The sequence below is a fragment of the Quercus robur genome, chromosome 2, assembly GCF_932294415.1.
Source record: "Quercus robur chromosome 2, dhQueRobu3.1, whole genome shotgun sequence".
Classification (NCBI taxonomy): domain Eukaryota; kingdom Viridiplantae; phylum Streptophyta; class Magnoliopsida; order Fagales; family Fagaceae; genus Quercus; species Quercus robur.
The window spans coordinates 70,267,262-70,289,637 of NC_065535.1; the positions used below are offsets into that span (position 1 = coordinate 70,267,262).

General features: G+C 34.8%; 1 protein-coding gene and 1 pseudogene across 2 annotated transcripts in view; both read right to left on the bottom strand.

Moving 5' to 3' along the window:
• The window catches only part of LOC126714793 (callose synthase 3-like), an 87,781-nt gene extending 86,437 nt beyond the window's left edge, over positions 1-1,344 (bottom strand). For both annotated transcript variants that reach the window (XM_050415106.1, XM_050415107.1), the window contains exons 1-2: positions 1,126-1,344; positions 711-797 (exon numbers count right to left, since the gene is read on the bottom strand). The gene's annotated coding sequence lies outside the window, so the exon portion shown is untranslated. The remainder of the gene's footprint in view (positions 1-710; positions 798-1,125) is intronic.
• A 3,334-nt stretch (positions 1,345-4,678) lies between these two features.
• Positions 4,679-21,829, bottom strand: LOC126702553 (ABC transporter B family member 26, chloroplastic-like; annotated as a pseudogene).
• Positions 21,830-22,376: the final 547 nt, after the last annotated feature.

Below are 22,376 nucleotides of genomic sequence, written 5' to 3' on the forward strand. Positions count from 1 at the left end.
CATCACATAATGCATAATAGAAAAATGTATAAATTTTAGAGTGATAAAGCTTCAAAATCACTCAGATGCGTAAAGTACTGAATAAAGAAATGTTAGAAGATGTGTAATTGTTAAAAAAAAGAATAAATAATAAATAAAAAAAATAATATTTAAATGAGATAAAAAATCTATTGGAAAATGTATTAGTTTATTTGAAAAAATAGGAAACTAAAAAAAGTAAAAATTACTATTTATTTTTCAAACAATACAAAAATTTACTTAATTTGTTGAAAATGCTCTTAAAAAATTTGCATCACATAATGCGTAATAGAAAAATGTATAAATTTTAGAGTGATAAAGCTTCAAAATCACTCAGATGCATAAATTTACAAGTTTACTTCAATAGCTATACTATCCCTATTCATTTTGTATTTAATTTTTTTTTTTTTGTATCTCAAGAACGAAAATGAATGAATGAATGAAGGAGGAAAGTAGATGGTTGTTGTTGTGCAAAGAAAGAGAAACCATTTATAAAATCAAGAAAATTGATTTTTTTTAATTTATAAAATCATAAAAAAAATTAATATTTTAATGAAATATAATCTAAAATAAATAATCTTGTGTCGAGTTTTGAAATATGTTTTTAAAAAATATTTTGAAGATTGATAATGTAAAATAGGAAAAAAAAGATTAAAAAAAAAAAAAAAAAAAGGGTAAATCAATGCTCTTACCGTGGGTCTCTCTACTTCTCTTCTTCTTCCTTTCACAAGTGAAATCGTCTCTGGTTCATCTTACCCCTCTGTATTTTTTCACCTTCACTGTTCACGCACACATACATATTAGCGAGGTCTGAGAGTGAGAGAGACAGAGAGCTTGGTTCTGACCAGAGAAAAACGATGCTATACGGGAAGGAAAAAATAAAAACTTAAGGATACCGTTCCGCTCCGGCCGGAATGGCCGGAAAATACCGTGCCGGGAAGCAAACCGGAACGGTAACCCCTTTTCCACCTCGGGTAAAATTTCGAAACATTTCGGGTGTTTCGGGTCGTTTCGGCAAATTCTGGCCGAAATTCAAGATCGGCCGGTATGAATTTTAAGGGAAAAAAATAAAAAATAAAAAAGGAAAAACGATATGCACATACAAACCTGTACAGCTGCATCTTAAAAAACCACCATCAGCGGTGAGTTTGATCTGGCAGTGATGAGTTGTTTTGAGGGAACTTAGAGTGAGAACTGAGATATGGAAAAGAAATACTAAGAAGAGAGAGCAACGGAAACCACAGAAGTTAAAAGATGGAGATATAATTATAGAGAGAAGTGGAAGAGTGACAATTGACACAACGTGGGGAGAAAACACAACCAGAAAAAAAAAATTACTCCCTCCGTCTTACTTTATTTATTCTGTTTGAAAAGTCAAATATTTTAAAGAAACATCATTTATTGTCTTGTCTGTCTTATAAAAATGTACAAATTTACAAAACTACCTTAAATAAATTTATCAGCTTTTTTTAAAGGAGTTATTCTTAATGAGACTTAGGGGTATAATAGAAATATTAGTAAGCTAATAACTTTTATTTTTAGAAATATGACAATATTTTGGAACATCTCAAAATAGAATAGAGGACAAACAAAATAAGACGGAAGGAGTAGAAAGATACATAAATGCGAAGGAAGTGAAAGTCTGAAACGGCTAGGTGGCAAAGACTAAGAGAAAAGGCCAAAAGAATAATAAAATAAGAAAAATTTTGGAATTTGGACCTGCAGTTCGCTCTCGGGCAGTGTGCTAGACAAATTTTTATAGGGTCACTGACAACCTTTCCATTCATTTGACAAGAGCATTAGTGTGCGTTTGTCATGGCGGTAGGCGTGCGTGTTTTGTATTTTTTTTTCGCGGTCTGTACTGTTTATGGAGAAAAAAACCGCAGCTATCCTTCTAAAACTAGGTACCAATCCTTTTAAAACTAGGTACAACGCTATTATTTATAATTTAAAATTTATTTTATTTCTGTTTTTTTAGTAATAAATTTTTAATTTTTAATAATAAGTAATATTTAAAAAGACCTTTAATATTGGAGTTTAAAATTTTACCTTTTGTGTATTTAGAGTAATCCATCAACTCATGCAAAATATAAAAAATAGTTCCTTTTATACATTTATACATCAGTTGATATAAAATTATGTATAAATGTACAAGTGCTACAATAAGAGTAACCGCATCAGTATGTTTAAAAGATTTCCTATATTTTACACAAAAAACTTATTTTTTTCTATTTTACAACGTCATTTTTACAAAATACTCACATCAATTTGTCTATTATACACACTTTTTTTACTAAAATAATATTTTTCCTCATTTTTTATTATTTTTCACCTACCCCCACCTAATCCATAAAGTATCTGCCTCTCGCTTTCTCCTATCCCACAAAGTCTCCATCCCTCTCTCATCCCTCAAAGTCTTTGCATCTTTTTTTTTTCTTTTTTTTTTTTTACTTACAAGGAAGAAAGAAGATGATGATGATGAAGATGAAGATGATTGAAACATAAGAAAATCCCTCATCTCTCTCCTTAAAAATTTACCTTTTGTGTACTTAGAGCAACCCTATAACATCCTGACCTAACTTTATAATTAAAATATGCGTTTGAACGGTTAATTATTATTTCAAGCCACTTTCTTTTTATAATTAATAGAAGAGAATTTAATAAATATATTATTATATAATGTCATTGAATAAGAATTGTAAAGATTATAAATAATTGAAATGACTATTTGTATTATAAATATATATTTAGTATATGCAAAATTATATTAAGTGGTTTAAGTTATTAGATATATAGTTGGTGTTTTAATTAAGCATGACGCATGAGATAATATAGTAGAAATTTTACCCACATGCAACCAATTGAAATTCAACACATGTAAAGCCAAAGTGTCTTGCATGTTGACAAACCCCAAAGACCAAGACTTGGCCAGCCATGCAATAAGCAAGTTCCACTTAGTTTCTTTTTTGACTTTTCTCAAGCAACTAGAACATCCAAAAAACTCTCTTCCTCTCATTTTCCATAGGTCTATGCAAATCTGAATTTCTCACCTCACTTTGCTCTTTTTTTCTCTTAAGGAAAGAGTTAGGAGCTTTCTTGAATCCCTTTTATTAAACTCACGGGTCCACACATCAAAGAAAGATAAGCCTTCATCTTATCTCTTCTTTAACTCTTTCAAAGCAACTACAACAATCAAGAACTCTCTCCCTCTTTCATACCCACGGTCCAACATTAAAAGAAATAAAAACTCTCGACTCTTTTCTCCCTCTCACACTTATGGGTCCAACAGCAACAAGAGTTTATTTCAAATCTTCTCAAGCTCTTGTTCCCAACTTGAAATTAGAGTGATTCTAGCTCTTATCACTCCAAGAATCTGTGTCTAGGGTAAGGGGAAGATCTAATCCTTTTAATCTATTGTTCATTTTAAACTTAGGTGATGGTTAAATGATTTTGTATATGGGTTGGATTCTAGAGATTATTGATTAATTCAAATTGAATCATTGTTATGCTTGCATGTACTCCTAAATGATAGACTAAGATAAAATCTGTTTTGGGTAAGTATTAAAAAGAGTAAAATAACTAGATAAACTTTATGAAATTGCTAATTGAGGTGCTGAATATGTAGTTGATTCAGTAATTGAAGCTTGTTAAAAGTTAGTTCATGAACTTGCTAAGAGTTACACTAATTAATTAACCTGTTTGGTTATTATAAATCTTGTATTTTTCTAGGACAGCTATGGGTAAAATGTTTATTAGATATTATTATATAATATGTCTAGTATGTGTGTATTAAATTTCATATAAAAATACCATCGTTTGATAATTATTTGTGAATTTACAAGAAAATGTTACAAAACTATCACCGTGACAAATTCAATATTTACGCATGATAAATTATGTAGTAAATTTTATACAGTGAATTAGGATGCTAAGAGTAGTTCTTATGAATGTTAAAACACATATGATTGTAATAGAAGTGGTCTCATAGTATTTGGATTAATATAAAAATAATAGTTTAATTTCTAAGTTGCATGAAATTCTATCAGGACAGATTTGAGCATATTGTCTTGTATGATTTTTAGTAAATTATGGTTTTATACTTTGACTTTGAAATTGATATGGTATTTACTAAACATTTAGAAGAGTTTCTCTATAAAATTGAAAGAAGTTTGGATGTGAATTGATAGCCCATTTATATTTTATAAGTGAAGTATATGCTGCTGGAATAAAACAATGAACAGTAAAGGATATGCCTAACTTTGAGGATTTAATTTTTAAGTTAGGGTGAATGTTTTGAGCTCTAAATTAATATGCTTATCATTTAGTAGGTCTAGATCATGGATAAATTTTGTATAACTTGGTTCAAGGTTTAGTACTCAAAAGAGGGGTTTTAAACCATTCTACTGCTTTTTCATGTTGTGGTCTTGTTCAATGTGTTTTATGTTGCCATATGAGTGTATATGGTGGCCCCCAATTCATTTAAGCATGTCCTATTTAGTACTAGGGGTAAAGCACAGGCAACCACATGTTCCTAAAGTCAGGAAAGCAGTGATGATGGAAGGGAAACTTCTGCCAGCTCAAATCAATCTATACTAAATCAAAAAAGGTTCTGAAATTTAATATAGATATACACACACAATGATATCCTACAAGATCATCTTCAGTAGACAATAACAGCTACATTGTTTATCTTAAAAACTGAGAAAGTAACACTAACCTCAACAACTCGACCACTGTCCAGTACTATGATTCTGTCAGCAGCTTCAATTGTAGAGAGCCTGTAAACGGTTGTTCACTATAATGCAAACTTTCTCATAATTAAAAATTCTAGATGAAAAAACAAGAGGAAAAAAAATTGCCTATGTGCTATGACAATGACAGTTCTTTTTGCTTTGATATCATTTCTCATTGCATGAATAACCCCCTAAAAGATACTGACATCAGAAACAGTGAGCTAACATTTAAATTAAGATGTTTTTGATTTTTTTTTTTAACTTATTAGGAATATTGAAACTTGAAAGAACTTTCCTTAACATAATGCTCACTTTCAGAACCTAGAGCACTGGTGGCTTCATCAAGGATCAGAATAGCAGGGTCTCTAAGAATAGCCCTAGCAATAGCGATTCGCTACTTCTGTCCCCCGCTGAGTAAATTATCATCAACAATGGTTTCATAACCATTAGGTAGTGATGAGATGAACTCGTGAGCATAGGCCTATTTCGCAGCCCATTCTATATCCTTCTGTTCAACATGTCTAAAGCAACCATATCTAATATTTGACTTGATGTCCATATGAAAGAGATGAGGTTCCTGTCTGAAACAAAGATTTAGATTATCACTGAAAAGCCATCTTCACTCTTTAGTCTGTGGTTTAGTTTATGTGGTCTAACCTGTCCAACAAATCCAACTTTTTCTCTCAGCCACTTGATATCTAACTCTCTCAGTGGGAAACCATCAATATAAATCTGCAATTCAGAACACTTTTTCACAAGATCCATCAATCATAATTACTAATACCTGTAAAAACTTTCTTCCTGGGAAGCAATACCCCAACATTAAAAGAAATTTGTAGCTAGATTTGGCAGTCCAAAGCTCATCTCTAAATTTCATATACAAAAAGGATATGAAGGACAAAAAGAGGATGCAATCATGCAACCTAGATTCTAACTTTAAGAAAACCTCATCACACTCTAACATCTAGATACAAATACCCCCATCATACTGCATTCCTGTTTCCATTACAAAAGGAAATCAAGAAGAACAAGAATCAAGCATATTTTCAAATGGTCCTAAAGGTTTTCAAAATTATAACCATCAAGAGTTTCTGTCAAAATTTTGATTGATATGCCTTCAAGTGACAAATGAAAAGTCATTCGGAATCAAACCAGACTCATTGTTTCAAGTCAATTCCTAATGGGTTGCCTTTCTAGTAAGAGAAATAAAAGTCTTGTCATATTTGGTAGTCCAAAAATGAACTATATTATTTGCTACATTCTGAGTTCATAATATACAGGTTTTATTTTTAAGGTTGGCGTGTTGCAATGTGCTAATTGGGGTTTAGAAATGCAAAACCCAGAAATATACATGTCCAGGACTAATTTACGTGCAACAATCATTGGTAAGGAGTTGTTTATAGGGTGTAGTATGTTCTATTGTCCCAAGAAAAAAAAAAGATTTGGAAACACATTGAAACATTTAGTAATAGGTCAAAAATCCTTGGTTCATTTAATATAATTATTGATTTTATTTTAAGATGCTACTAATAAAAATATATATATTTATTTCAAGATGCTAACATGAGATGCAAGGTAATTGTAACTTACCTGACCATTACTTGGCTCATAGAGACGAAGCAAAAGATTTACTAACGTACTTTTTCCACCGCCACTTATGCCAACCTTGGAAAAGTTTAAATGTACAGAAACTTCTTAAATCCTTGCACCAGCATCATAATGAGGAACGGTATTAAATAAGGAGATAAATTTCTTACAATTGCAACCACTTCATTTGCTTTCACAGAGAAGTTTACATGTTCTAGAATGGGCACCTGTTTAATGTCACTAAGCAGTGAGTACCTTTTTTTTTTTTTTTTTTTTGGATAAGTAATGTAAGAAATTTTATTAAGAAAAACCAACCAAGTACATTGGAAGTGTACTACAGTGGCACAAATCAAGAATCCAGATTACAATGATCAATAAGATCGAGGAGAGAAAAACAAGAATAGGAAGGCAAAACTAAACTCCACTCAAGGAGAGTACGGAAAAAGAAAAACTTAATGTCAAGAATAAACCGTTCGCATTCCTCAAAGCATCTAGCATTCTGCTCCCGCCATAAGCACCAAAACAAACAATGTAGCACAAATCTCCATAAACCTATATTTCGATGTCTACCAAACTTCCCTTGCCAAGAAGCTAACAACTCACTTACTCTATATGACATAACCCAATATATACCAAACAAACAAAAAACCATAGACCACAACTCATATGCTATAGGACAATGATGAAGAAGATGATCCACCAATTCCCCACACCTTTTACACATAAAGCACCACTCTAACACTGCAATATGCCTCTTCCAAAGATTATCCGTAGTTAAGATCTTACCTAAGGCAACAGTCCAAGAAAAAAATGCTATTCTAGGAGGAACCTTTGATTGCCACACCATTTTCCAAGGAAAATCAATGACAGAAGGAGATAAAGAATAATAGAAGCCTTGAACCTCAAAACCTCTCCTCATTGCTGGCTTTTAGCGAAATTTGTCATCACCAACACCCCGCAAATTTGTAGAATAAAGCACCACCCAAAAAAGATCAAATGATTTTGACTCCCAATCTTGTGGTGGACGACGAAATTGAAGGTCCCAATGAAGCCTCTCATTAGAGAAACGCATAACCTCCGACACAAAACTCCCTTGTCTGACTAATACTATTCAATTCTGGAAATGCTTCCTTAAGAGAACAATCCCTACACCATATATTCCTCCCAGAACTTTATCCTAGTACCATCACCCACATCAAGCCAAAGAAATTTAGAAAAGTCCAGTCAACCACTTCAAATAGATTTCCACACATTAACACCATAGGTCCCTAACACTGGTTTGGTACACCAACCACCCACTTCTTCATCCCCATATTTAGCCTTAATGACCTTCCTCCAAAGGGCATCTCTCTCCGTTCCATATCTCCACAACCATTTGCCTAACAAAGCAGAATTAAATCTTCTCAGCTGTAGAATCCCTAAACCACCATTCTGCACCGACGTACAAATCTTAAGCCCATTCCACCAGAGGAACCTTAGGAGCGTCAATACCACTCCAAAGAAAGTCTCTCTATATTTTCTCCATACGATTAGCCACCTTTACTGGAATAGGAAGGAGAGAAAGGAAATAAGTAGGACAAAGTACTCTTAATATGGGTTACTTTGCCCTCCTTAGATAAATACAACCTCTTCCACCCAGCTAGACAATGCTCCATCTTCTCCAAAATAGGGTTCCAAATTGTCTCCTCTTTATGGGAAGCATCCAACGGAAGGCCCAAATATTTCAAAGGAAGTGAAGACTGTTGACAACCCAAAATCTCCACTAATTTCGTCATATTAGGCACGTTACCAATTGGTACTAATTCTAACTTCAACAAATTAAATTTTAACCCTAACACCACTTTAAATCTGGCCAGAATCCCACGCAAAGCAGCTAAATGATGTGAGTCAACATCACAAAAAATTAAGTGTATCATCTGCAAATAAGAGATGGGACACTATTAGCAACGTACCAGCTAAATTACCTACTAAGAAGCCCAAAAATTGTCCCAATATAGCAATCGCATCCAACATACGACTCAAAGCCTCCATGACAATATCAAAAAGGAGCGGAGATAATGAATCCCCTTGACGAACACCCCTAGTGCTTCCAAAAAAATCAACTGGAGTACCATTTATTAGAATAGAAAATTTGATAGTTGATATACACCACATAATCCATTTGCTCCATTTTTTTGAGAAACCACACCGCTTAAGCAAATACATAAGAAAATTCCAATTCACATGATCATAAGTTTTCTCAACATCCAACTTGCAAATAACCCCTAGCACCCTGTCTTCATCCTATTGTCTATACATTCAAATGCAATTAAAACAAAATCCAAAATCTGACGACCTTTAACAAAGGCATTTTGAGAATTCAAGATAAGACTATGCGCCACCCTTTGCAAATAATTGGCCAAAAACTTAGATATAATCTTATACATCCGTCCGACCAAACTAATAGGACAAAATTCCTTCACTTCCACAGCATCAGATTTCTTGGGAATGAGGGCAAGGAAAGAAACATAAGACTCCTTTCAAACATAGCTTGCTCATTGAAATCATGAAGGCAACCATGATATCTGATTTCAGAATGTTCCAGCAAGATTAAAAAAAAGAAAAAGCCATGGAGAAACCATCTAGACCTGGTGACTTATCACCACTGAACCCACTAACCACCCCAAACACTTCATCATCTTCAAAAGGTCTATCCAACCCCAAAGCATCTTCCTCAAAAATTCTTCCAAACTCCACATCATCCAAAACAGGGCGATGAGCCTCATTTTCAAAGTACAGCCTTCTATAAAAATGAGTAATATATTCTACAATGGATCCCTAGTCAAAAGACATCACCTTATCCACTATAAGCTTATCAATAGAATTAAACTATCTATGAGAGTTGGCCATACAATAGAAGAATTTTGTGTTCCTATCACCTTCTTTAATACTAACAACTCTTGATTTCTACCTCCAACAAATTTCTTCCAATTGCGTAATTTTTTCCAACTCTTTGCTAATCCTTTCCTTATCCCGCTTTTCCTCTACCGTAAGAACATGACTTTCCTCAACAGTCTCCAACCCCCAAAGATCACTCTACAACTTCTTCCCTTTTTCTTCTAGATTACCAAACTCCTCCACATTCCATCTCTTGAAATCAACCTTTAGAGCCTTCAATTTATTTGCTAAAACAAAACTAGGAGCTCCATAAAAATGATAAGACTCCCACCAAGATTGTATCCTTTCTACAAAACCCTTATCCTTTAATCACATATTCTCAAACCGTAAAGGCCTCCTTCCTCTATGAAAATTACCTCCTTCTAGAAGAATCGGCAAATGGTCCGATAACAACCTAGACAACCACTTTTGACAAACAAAAGGAAACTTAACTTCCCAGATTGGTGTCACAAGAAATCTATCCAACTTCAACCTTGAAACAACCTCACGACAATTTGACCAAGTGAAACTCCCCCCTTTAGATCAATCAAATTGTGTTCAGAGATAAAATCAGAGAACTGATGCATAGCTTGAGTAAAAAAGACAAAGCCCAAACATTTAGAGGGAAATCGCACAACATTAAAATCTCCTCCCACACACCAAGGTACATTCCACCAACTGCACAAACCAGATAGCTCCTCTCATAATAACCTTCTGTCCCTGTCATAATTGGGCCCATAAACTCCAATAAATGCCCATTCAAATTGATCAACCACATTTTTAAACCTACAAGAAATCGGAAAATGACTCACTGCTTTCTCCACAATCTCCACCACCCTTCTATCCCACATCACAAGTACCCCTCCAGAAGCACCCTCAGAACTTAAATAAACTCAATCCACATGCTGACCACCCCACAAACTACAAATAATTCCTCTAGTTATAAGCTCCAATTTAGTTTCCTAGAGAAACAATATCTACCCTCCAATTCCTAATCAAATTTCTGACCTAGAGCCTTTTTTCCTGCTCATTCAAACCCCTAATATTCCATGAAAGAATTTTCAGATGCATTGATGCACCATAACAACCTGATCCCTACTAACCCGTCTTCCTCTAGCTAAGTCAGTTTCACCACTCCAGGTACTCGCCAAATTTTTAAGTTCCCGGTGACCTTCTGCCCACCTTGACCTTTTTCTTTTGTGAACCTTCTTCCTGCAACTTCTTTTTTCTCCTATCTTTCTAAAGCTAAGAACAAACCCGTAACCTGCTCTTCAAAGCCCTCCAATGAAGTCCCCACAGATTTCTTGAATGCTTTGATCCTATTGATCACCCAAAGAGATAATTGACTGCTATCAATTTTTTCCAAACACCCAACCTCCATTGGGTTCCTCTCAGACACCTCCACAAGCTTACTCTCAAACATCACAAGATTTTCAATTGCCAATGGAGCCATAACCAACGGCTCACCAGTACATTCAAAGGGCAAAATACCCTCGTCAGATTTCCATACCTGACACTCCAAACCCATATCAGCAGAAGCAAAATTCACTACACCATCCCACTAATTAGCTGAACTAGTAATTTGCCCATCACCAAGAAAAAAATCTATGCCTGGAACATTTCCACCCTTTGAATCTGAGTAATCCAACAATGTCTCCAGAGACCTGTATAGAGAAAGTAGAACTGCTATTTGGCTCCCATCACGAAGCTGAAGCACTCAATCTTTAGAATTTTCCCCATACTTTTCCCAAATCACCAACAAAGTCCCTAATTGATGGGCATTAGTTATGTAACCCATCATCAAAAACATGGTCAAGCAGCTCCGAACTTTGAGTTGATGTTATCGAAACAACCTCACCCTCCTCCAAATCTAACCCCAACAATATCGTATGGTGTGAAAAGTGTAGAGAAGCCACATCCTTCACAAACGGACCAAAAGAAATCAGAACAGCCTCGCTAACGCTTGCTTGAAGAAAGCCCGAAGAAGAATCTCCAACAGTAAGAGAGACCGGAGCTGAAACTTTAGTTGCAAGCTGCGTCAGAGCGATACATGAGACACTCGGTTGGGTTGGAGCTTGTGGTGGGCTGAAATAAGATAAGTAAAATTTCAATCTCCAACAATTAATTTATAGAGATGGGATGCCAATCAACCTTGTATACCCTTCAAACAACTTTATAAATTGATCTTAAAAAAATACTCTTGAACCACAATATTCTTAGTCTCTTTTTCCTCTGCTTTTTTCTTGAACCCCTTTCTTGTAGGGATCTCTTTCTTTTATATAGTCATCCAGATTGCATCCCAACATTCCACTTGGATGGCTAAGGCTTTTTTTCTCAGATACTTGTCCCATCAAGGCCTTACTAGAAGGTTATTCTGTTAGATTATGAGCTGTGATGACACTATTTAGGGGTCACTCAACCATTAATGCAGTCAGTAAAATGGGTGCAGAGCATTGAATGCAAAGGTGATAGATGTTTTACCTGTACCCTTCCTTCACCTACTCAATGACAAACCTTCCTTCCATTCCTTGGTCACGTGTCTGATGGTCTTCATGGCCAAACCTTAGCCCTTCCAGGAATGTACCCGTATCCTTTGGTTCCTTGGGCATGCCAGTCATCTTGGGTTTTGTGATTGTGTTATCATGTTTGCTCCGAGGCTTCCTTGACAAAACCTACCAAGGTGTGCCCTTTTTGTCTTGAACTCTGCCCACATATTCTTGTCCTCAGTTTACATGCTCTTGTACTCAGTTTCCCGTCCTCCCACAAAGCTTTTTGGGGACACGCCTCTGGTCTTTTATCAGAGTTTAGTTGCTGGGTTTTGGGCTTAAGAGCAGGTCCATTCTGCTTCTCACCACTAGGCTTCCAAACAGCCAGATTGGGCTTCGGCCCAATGTCTTTAGGCAGTGAAGACAAATTGGACTTCAGCCCATTGTCTTTAGCCAGTACCGTAATAGCTGGCTTTGTCCTAGTAAGCTTAATAGAGTTTGAATCCATCTCACCATCTTTATGCACTACAAAGAACTATTGGTCGTTTACTTTTCTCCATACAAATTTATGTACACAGGTAACATAAGAAAACATCAGGAACACAAAAAGGAAGATAAATCAAAGTCAGTTCAACCTAAAAAAGACGTACCGTAAACCTTGAAGGATAGTGAAAAGTTACATTCACAAACTGAATATGTCCCATTACATTCTGCAACTTCACACCTGTAGACAGTGGGGCATATCCCATTACTAATAAGTATATTTAAACAAAATATTTTCTATTTATTTATTAATTTTTATGGACAAGTTACACTTTGCCCATTATGATGCTTGAACCCATTAGTGATTCCTCTTGTAATTAATTTTCTGTTCTTTCCTTTTTCTTGCTCGTACTATTTGACTTCTTTGTACTCTTTTTGCATAAAGTAGTTTTTTTTATTATATAGACTTATCTTACTTATAAATAAAAAATGATGCTTGAACCCATGACCTCACTCTCAATCCCATTATTATAGGAGTCGTCATTTGAATAGCTCATTGGCATATTTAAACAAAAAATTTTAACAGAAGGCATAACATATTGTAGGAATACAGAAAAATACAGATTTCTTAGTTGAGTTCATAGGTGAAAACAAATACTAAATTGTACTAAAAGCAAAATATCATGGTAGAACTATAATTTTTTTTTTAATTTGTAAGCTACATACACATGTAGTGGATCGTGAACCCTTGACCTCACCCTCCATCCCATTATTAGAGGAGAAGAAAGTGCCAGTTGAACTACAACTCATTTGCTTCTAGTTGAAATTGAAATACCTCACCCTCCATCCCATTATTAGTGGAGAAGAAAGTGCCAGTTGAACTACAACTCATTTGCTTCTAATTGAAATTGAAATTCACAAAATTTTGGCATATGCTAAACTAAAGTACATTAGGAGTCACTATCCTATTCAATGTTCCTTCATAAGAGTCAAGCATTACCTAAAAGCAAAGACTGGTTCAATTATAAAAAATAATGTGAAAATGCAATACTTATCAAAGCAATTTCAAGAAGACTCCTTAGTTTGCACCATAGTGATAAGAGTATTTAATGTATAATTAATTTATAGACCTTTGTTTCTGTAGCATGTCAAACAAGGAACCTAAACAACATATATCATGATTAAGGATCATTAAATTTTTTTAAAAAAATTACAATTCTACAGTAGACAGAATGCTCGCCTTTTGATAAGAATTGGTCTCTAGGCAAGAGATCTATTAACTGGAAGACCTTCTCACTTGCTCCAACGGACTGTAGTAATGATGATAAATTATCTGTGACCCTCCAAGTTGCATAAATTAACCACTCACAGTATAATACATACTTAGTAAGTTGTTCAGGCGACACATGACCACTCAAAATTGACATTCCTCCAAACAGTAGCGCAATAACCTGTAAAGTGTGGTATGACAAACATTGTGGAAGTCAAGTTACAAAATCTTCATTTCGATGGCAACTTCTACAATACATCCAGGAGTTTGGTTTGAGTCAGTGGTGTTCATCTTAGATGGTAACAATTGAAGATCTTTTGTGCTACACTTGAGTGGTACTCTCTCTCTTCAATTACTGAAAGGTTATTACTCATCCAAAATTATTTGAAACAGAAATATGTTTCAAATATTTTTTCAATGTATCAACAACAAATTCATGAAAGCACTCCGGAAAGATATGCATTTGTCAATCATGATGCCCTAGATCATGTACAAAAATTTAAAATGTATCAGTGTCTAGTTAAGCTCTAGGAGTATATGACTTAAAAATGTTTTGTATGGTAAAGTAAGCATTTGGAATATGTATGAGACTTGTGGTCGTGTATGCAGTATGAGACCTTTAAAGCTGAAGGATGAGAAAATTATAGAACCTAAGAACGCTATATCCACAATCAAATGCTTTGGAAGACATCTCCTTGCACATAAGATGCTAAAGGACATGGCATCACGGGTTCCAATAACCAGGGATGTGCTACTAAAAAAACAACAATTAGCTTGTAAGTTGTGAACAATTTAATCTGTCAGGTAATTGATTAGTATTTATTCCCCCCACCAAAAAAAAAGGGAAAAGTTTACCTCTGAACTGGTTTGCAAGAAAATTCCTCCAACCATTACGTGGCAATTGATAAGCCCATTCATTTGTACTTTTAGTCATAGGACCTATTTAATGAGTCGTGTGACTTGTTTAAATTATACAAATAAATAGTTTTATAAGTCACCATGTAATTGGTTGGAGGAAAACTTTGTTAACCCCCAACCCCCCCCCCCCCCCCCCAAAAAAAAAAAAAAGGCTCAGCATGAGGCTTAAGATGTACAAGGACTTTCACACAACAATCATGTCAGAAGAAGAAAAAAATGGAGTTGCGGCATTAGACATGATAAAAGAGCTAGAGTCAGTAAAGACAAGTTACCATTTTCAGGGCTAAACACCCCACTGATCTCATTTATCACTCCACTATAATAAAATCATATAAATGAAACCAGCATTGTAGAAAGCTTCGGAGAAAACTAGCATTTTTTAAACCCAGAAATGCCGGCTTTTATGAACTAAAAGTATACCAAACCTGTGTTGAGCGATATAGGGAATTGAAACTTATATTCCACAATCCATAAGCCACACTTTCTCGAATGTTTACAGAAGCTAATTTGTCCAGCCATTGCTTGTACCTAACACCGTAAGGATGGATCACTTAACAGAATTATTATCATGCACATAAACAAATATGGGGGCTTTGAGTGTCAGACTCTGTGACTTGCTGCATAGTGAATCCACCAAAGACAATTACAAAAATGGACACTTGAGTAATTGGCAGGAAATTAATGGTAAGAATCATTACCTTCCAAGTTCTTTCCTTTCAGTTCCATAAATCCGGACAGTTCGCATTAAAGAGAGTGTATCTTGTACAACCTACATTCAAAAAGGAAACAGAAATGAGCATACAAAAAGATTCTTCAAGTGTCAAATTTTTAAAAGCAAGATCAGTTTTTCGCCTATACTTTGTTAGCACCAGCAGTGAACTCTTGGATTAACTTTGCAGCTCTCTTTTGGTACCTATTAACCAGAGCAGGTTTGACATTGCCATTAAAAAATCAAGAGGCCACTAAAAGACACCCTAATAAGCAGAAAGCAAAAGTTCTCAGTGCAGGAGGAAGCAATAAACATTGAAGTTTATGCATATATGCAATGTCCCAATCAAAGCCAAAATTTAGAATTAATAACCCTACAGCTGTTGATTCAGAGAAGATCCTCTATATAACAGAAGATGAAGATGTATAAAAGAATTTAGATGCATTTTTTCACATTACACAATAATTTATTTCTCTTCATCTAAATTGTTGAGGATATGAACAGACCAAAAAGAGATCTTGTAGCAAATAAGAAGTGGGGAGAGCAACTTGATAGTTAACAATAAATTATTGTTGGATAAGGACAACTTGAATACACATAAAGATAATCAATACACCACTTTCTTTCTTTATTTGGAAACACAAACTCAATTTTTAAAAGACTAATGTGATATGCCTATCAAGTTTAGAGAAGGTACAGATGCTTACTGGCCATAAAACAGAAAAATCATAGATAGGATGAAGCATATCACCAATGCTGATAATGCAAGAGGCCAAGATAAAGTCATCAGGTTGATCAACACACCTGTCCCCTAAACACAGAAATTTAACTATAATATTGACTCTACCACTGAAGGCCGGTTAAGGAGAAGCATAAAGTATTTGCTAAGAACTGCACCTGAAGAGCATTGCGTAACATTAGATGAACATCATTCCCAATAACATGAGACAGTTTTTGACAATCTGCCCAAAGCCTGCTCGTCAAATCACCAACTGCTTCTCTGTCGAAAAAGGATATATCCTATATCAAAGATACACCAAAATAGAGTACTCTATCGAATGAAAAAAAGATACTCACGACACCTCATATACATTACAATTCCAAACTAAAACACAAACCTGAAAAAGAATAGATGAATATAGAGTTTCCCTGAGACGCATAACCTACAATATGACATATGGAGGACCAGATGATATCATATGCACTTTGCCAAAAACAAGTAGAATTTAAGCAACAACGGTAAAAAGAAAAACCCAGAGTGAATTATAACTTGCAAAATCGAAAGCTAAAAAAAGAAAATGAAGCCATATTAGTTAGCATTCATGAAGACATCAATAATTGCAAGCACATAAAAATGATTCAGTGGTTACAGACGGAAAATAAACAAGGCTAAAGCAAAAATAAAAACTATGAAACTAGTTGTCTTAAACATGTTCCCAACTTTCCCCCTCAAGGGACCAACTCAAGCTTGTTTACAGGTCAACCAGACAATAATAATTCCCCAACTTAATACTTTTGTTCTAAAAAATGCTAGTCTGTTTACAAATTGCCCTTGATAACATCATGAGATATCTAGGTGGAACTTCCACCAAAGAGTAATACTTAAACTTTCTCATATTTCTTATAATGACTTTTCAAATGTTAATTGGGCAGATGCTGACTCAGATAAAAAGTCTAATACATATTAAACTACATTGGAAGGAGATAATAACTCATAAGCCAACTGTGGCAGCTGGGACCAGGGTGGGACGAAGTATAGAGACATAACATGTTGCCTATCAGACAATGTAGTTCAGTATAAATGAACTGAAAGTTCTGACTTCAAATTAAAGGAGCTGCTTTGGAACTAGTTATCATGACATAAAGTTGATCATATACACATTTGGATTTAATTCTCACTTTGTTAACAATTAGTAATGTGTATAAAATGTCACTTAACAGTTAATATGTTAAGCCAAAAATTCATTTCTGTATCAAAAAGTCGAAACTTCCTGCCAAAAGTAACAAATGAAACAAACCATTATGTCAATTAGTATGGCAATGACAGGAAAGGTATATGTCTCATAGCCTTGTTAAAGTCAAAACTATCACTTGGGGGGATTCTTAATAACTAAAATCTACGGACTCACCAAGATCATATTCGCAGTTGCAAAACAGCCACTCCGCAGGCCACTGAAAATTAAAAGAAACATAATTAACCAACAACCTCAATATAAGAAGTTATACATATAGCTCAAATTACAATTTCCTATACCTTTTACATAAGATATGTTATCATAAACACTATACAAAATAACGAAATTATGTGGACATCATATGTTCCCTGGGCACTTTCATGATGGATTGCAACTTCAAAGCTAGTCAACTTGTTGGAGTGCATTTAAATTTTCCTTATTAAAATTTCATGTAACCACCACACCATGCAAATTCATCTATTAAATATAAGATTAAAATTAAGGAAGAGTCACAGTTTGCACATGGTGATAATCTCCATCCTTGCCTGTCCATTTCAATATAGTACATGAAAATTGAGAAACAGAGCAGGACCTTGCGTACAGCCTCGATTACAAAGACAAACTAACCCTTAATTCCTAACTCCTAAGCATACAAAAAGGAGTTTTTGTTGATCACACAATCAGTTCCCCATGCCAGACAATAGTTCTACCCCTATAATAATTATCAGAAATCATAGCATATAATTATGGATGACCAATTAAAGGTTAAGAGGGATAAAATTTTAAGGTCTAGATTTTTTAAAACTGACATTTTATCCATACATATAAAATTTCTGCTATAGAGGAGCCATGCACTCGACATCTATAAATCCACTACTAAGTGGCACACATGTATGAAATCAAATGGAACTTTATATTGACCATTTAGAAAGAACACATGGAGTTTAGAAATTTAATAAGAAGAATGTTTTATATTGATTCTGGTCAAATAATTCAAGAAGAAACAAAATATAAATATTGAATTTAGTTTTACAAAATTGCTTGCTGTCTGTCTAAACTTAAATGTTAACAAAATTTTACTATATATGAACCAGCCTGCATATCCCCGATGTGACACACAAGATAAGTAAAAACTGCGAGTTCCTACAGAATACCACAGTTTCACCATTCTGTGCAGAAAATATTGACGCTGTCAATACACTAGGTATTGATATCTCTGAAAGCTGTAGCAGAGAAACATATGTTAGAAAGTGGCTGGAGATGGACATATAAAATCAAAGACAATGAATTCGCAAGGAGCCATACACACATACATGATTTCAAAAAAAAAAAAAAAGAACTTTAAATGATTTGAAGAGGCTATAATGAATGTCAAAGCAGAGAGCTCAGAACAGCTAAACAAGTAACAAAACCAATTCTACTCCCAGTGCAAGCGTTTTCAAATATAAATTTTCAATACAAACAGTCCTTTGGACACACACACACAACCAACAAAAAAAAAAAAAAAAACTGCCAAGGATTGTGTGTAGCACACTGAGTGTGTACTAGATTAATTTGAGCTATACGATCAACTGATCAAGTACAGAGAGTGACTACTAATTAATCCTCTTCGGTATTGCATAAATATGGCTTGTGCATCCTAGTCATAACAATGTATCTGTGTCTAGATCTAATCCACTCTTATACCACATATACACCAATACAACTCATTAAATTATCACCTACAAGATTCTTCACCTTTTCAATTACACAGTGTTAACTATGTTTAGGAGTTTATAAAACGTATAATCTGTATATATATATATATATATATGTATAGCCAAAGCTCAGAGAAAATTCAATTAGATTTTAATTAGATTCTCAATTTTGCACCATGTGTTCCATTTAATTTTTAATTTTGTGCCAAGTGAATTATTGAGTGTAAAAATTGAAGAGTCCAAATCCAATTAGATTCTAAATTGGATTTTAATTGGAGTCTAATTTTTCACCACGTGTCCATCTAATTTTTTAATTTTTGTGGCAAATGAATTATTAGGTGTAAAAATCGAAGTCTCTAAATCTAATTAAATTTTAAATCATATATATATATATACATATATATAAAATGAGAAACCATTACATATTTTAAAAATATATGGTTTAAAAGAAGTGTAAGCTAATACCATGTATAATTTGAATCTTTTTTAAAAAAAAATTATAATTTAAATCATATAATTGTGATTGTTTTTAATTGTACCCGTGTATATGCACGGAGCTACACAATAGTGGAATATAATAGGTAGATCATTAAAAAAAATGGAATAGAATATTATGCATTTTCTCTACTATGTTTGATACTAAAAATATGAAAAGACATAAAAGAAATATCTAATTTTATGATTCGTCCATTCACTTTTTATTTGTCATTTCTCCAGGAAGAAATGGAATATTCGTCAAATTTTTGTCCAAACTACAGAATTTTGGATACTTTTGTCAAAATTCAAATTTCATCCCTGCACATTTAAAAGTGTAAATTTCCTACAATAATTTTGGAAATTAAAGTTTCTCAACTAATAATTAAAACACAATTTTGTCCCTAAACTTTCAAAATCGTGTTGGTATTATCCTTAGAAGTCAAAGATGAGGCATGAAATTGACACAATTAATATAATTAGGCAATTAAATGTATGGTGGCAAAGCTGAAAGGAAAAAGTTTCATCTCCAAACCAATTTAAAAGGAAATTCCTTCAACCCATTACATGGCATTTAATAAAATCATCCACGTGTACATTTATCACATGATCTATTTAATAATTTGTTTGAATAATACACCTAAATGGTTTTATAAGTCACTGTGTAATGGTACCAGGAGACTCCTCAAAACTTTGTCCAAATTGAAATTATTCTATTGTTGGAGACCCAATACAGTAATTTAGCCAACAATTTTTTTTTTTTTTTTGGGAATCCATTCCATTTATTTCCTCCTTAGAAGCACTAGGGATGGCAATTTTTACCCGATCCACGGGTACCCGGTCCGGTCCGACCCTAATGGGGTCGGATTTTACCCGGTCCAAATAAGAATAGGGTCGGGTATGGGTTTTAAAAAAAAAAAAAACCCGAAGCGGGTCCGGGTCGGGTCTGGGTTTTATTAAAAAAATCCGAGACCCGACCCGAAACCCGACTCGGATAAAAACCCGGTACTGTATATTACAAAAATACCTCTCCTATATATATAACCCTTATAATCTAACCCTAAATCTAATCTTCATTTCTTCTGTTCTTCAGCACCAACTCAAAGTCAGAAGACTCAGAACCCACGCCTCCCTCCCTCCCTCAATCCTCACCCTCACTCCGACAGTGCGAGATCAGCCAACTCTCTCACCGCCGGTCTAACTCTAGCCGCCGTCCCAAGCCTTCGTCGCCGTTCCAAGCTCTCTGTCAGTGTCACCGGTCCCAAGCTCTCTACTCTCTCAACTCCGTTTCATCCTCGCCGTCGCCGATCTCACACTGTCGCACAGTCCTCTACCCCTCTCATCTCATCTTCCTCTCCCATGGCCACAAGCGTGACACGGCCTCTCGTTCTCCATTTTTTTTTTTTTCTGGGTTCAGTTTGCCTCAACCGTGTGAGTTTGTGTTTGTGTTTGTGTTTGAGTTTATGATTTTTGAAAGGGAAAAATGAAAATCATAGATCTGAAAGTTGTGTTTGGTTTGTAATTTTGAAAGTGAAAATCATACATCTGATTAGGCCAAAGAGGATTCCTTTAAAAATAAGTTTAAAACTATATTCTATAAATTTTATTATTTACTCATCTCCATAATTTATATTTTGTGTACTAAAAGGAAAAAAATGCGCAGAGAAATTGGCAATGGCCATTCAAAATTTTTTTTTTTTTTTTTTTTTTAGTTGGGCTGTGGATTGGGCCCAAATCTAGCAGGGCTTAACGGGGCCCACGGGGCCCGCGGGCCCGGTGGAGGCGGGTCCAGGCCTCGGGAAAAAAACCCGGTTAGTAAACGGGCCGGGTTCGGGCTTCGGGCTAAGACCCGCGGGTCGGGTCCGGGTATAAAAAAACCCGACCCGAACCCGACCCGTTACCATTCCTAAGAAGCACTGACAATAGTGGATAGTGACACAAGCAACTTTTAAAAAATTACTGTATAATATAAAATAGTCCGTACAACACTACTGTAACACGATTACGACCCTCTAAATGAAGTGGTCCCACTTCCTGGATTTCCTCATCCCAAACAAGCTTTTATGAAACTCAAGCTAAAGCATTCAATACAAAAGAGAGAATAAGAACAGTAATAAATTAACAAAACGCACCGCAGCTATAACCAATGCGCCAAAACCAACAAAAATGGCCCACCTACCATCACCGGAAATCAATTCCCACATTCGTCGAAGAGCGAAGACCGCCGTGATTGGCTTCGCCGGCGCCGACTTTGTTCTACTTTCTACATTGCCATCATCCTCGCCTAGACTCCACCAACTACCCCCAGGCAAAACCAAACCAACGCGGGTTTGGACTACCTCTCTGACTCTGAATTCGTTGTTCTTTGACATTGAGAAGCGGATTTCGAAACGGCGGCGTTTTGGTGATTTGGTGCTGAGAGTGAGGGATTTGATGGGAAATGGGAACTGGTTTTTGGTAATTGGGGAAGGAAAGGTGAGTGAGGGAAGGTTGGAGTAGGAGATGGCCATAGAAGTGTAAATTAGAGAAATGGTGAGGGTTGTTTTTTATTTTTGTTTTTAAAGAATGGCTGTTTTTGAAATATCAGTATATATATACACGCATAATAAAAACACTAAAAGTTATATTATTTTATTTGCAAAAAAAAGAACTGAGACAAAAAGGCAAAAAGTTTTTGGCAAATAAGCAAAAGCCAAACAAACGCATGTCAGAAAATCCTTTATTTATTTATAAATAAAGGGTTTGTTTTGATTGAATTTATTGTTGTTAAAATTGAAAACTGAAAATACTGTAACAAAATAATTTTTAAATGTGTAAATAGTACTGTGGGACTCATTTTTAATATTTTTTAATGAATAAAGTGACTGTGAGTCCCATAAACAGTACTGCTACAGTACTGCTACAGTACCACTACAGTACCGCTACAGTGTTATTTGTCCTCATTTTCTGCAAAACGCGTGAAATGTAAAAAAAAAAAAAAAAAAAAAAAAAAAAGAAGAAACGCAAACGCCAGACGCAGTTTCAGTCGAATCCAAACGGCACCAAAGTTGCAAAAATTGTGTAGAAACTAACTAATTAGTGTAAATTTGTATTTTGAACAGTTGTTCAATGTCTAAACAAGGAATGATCC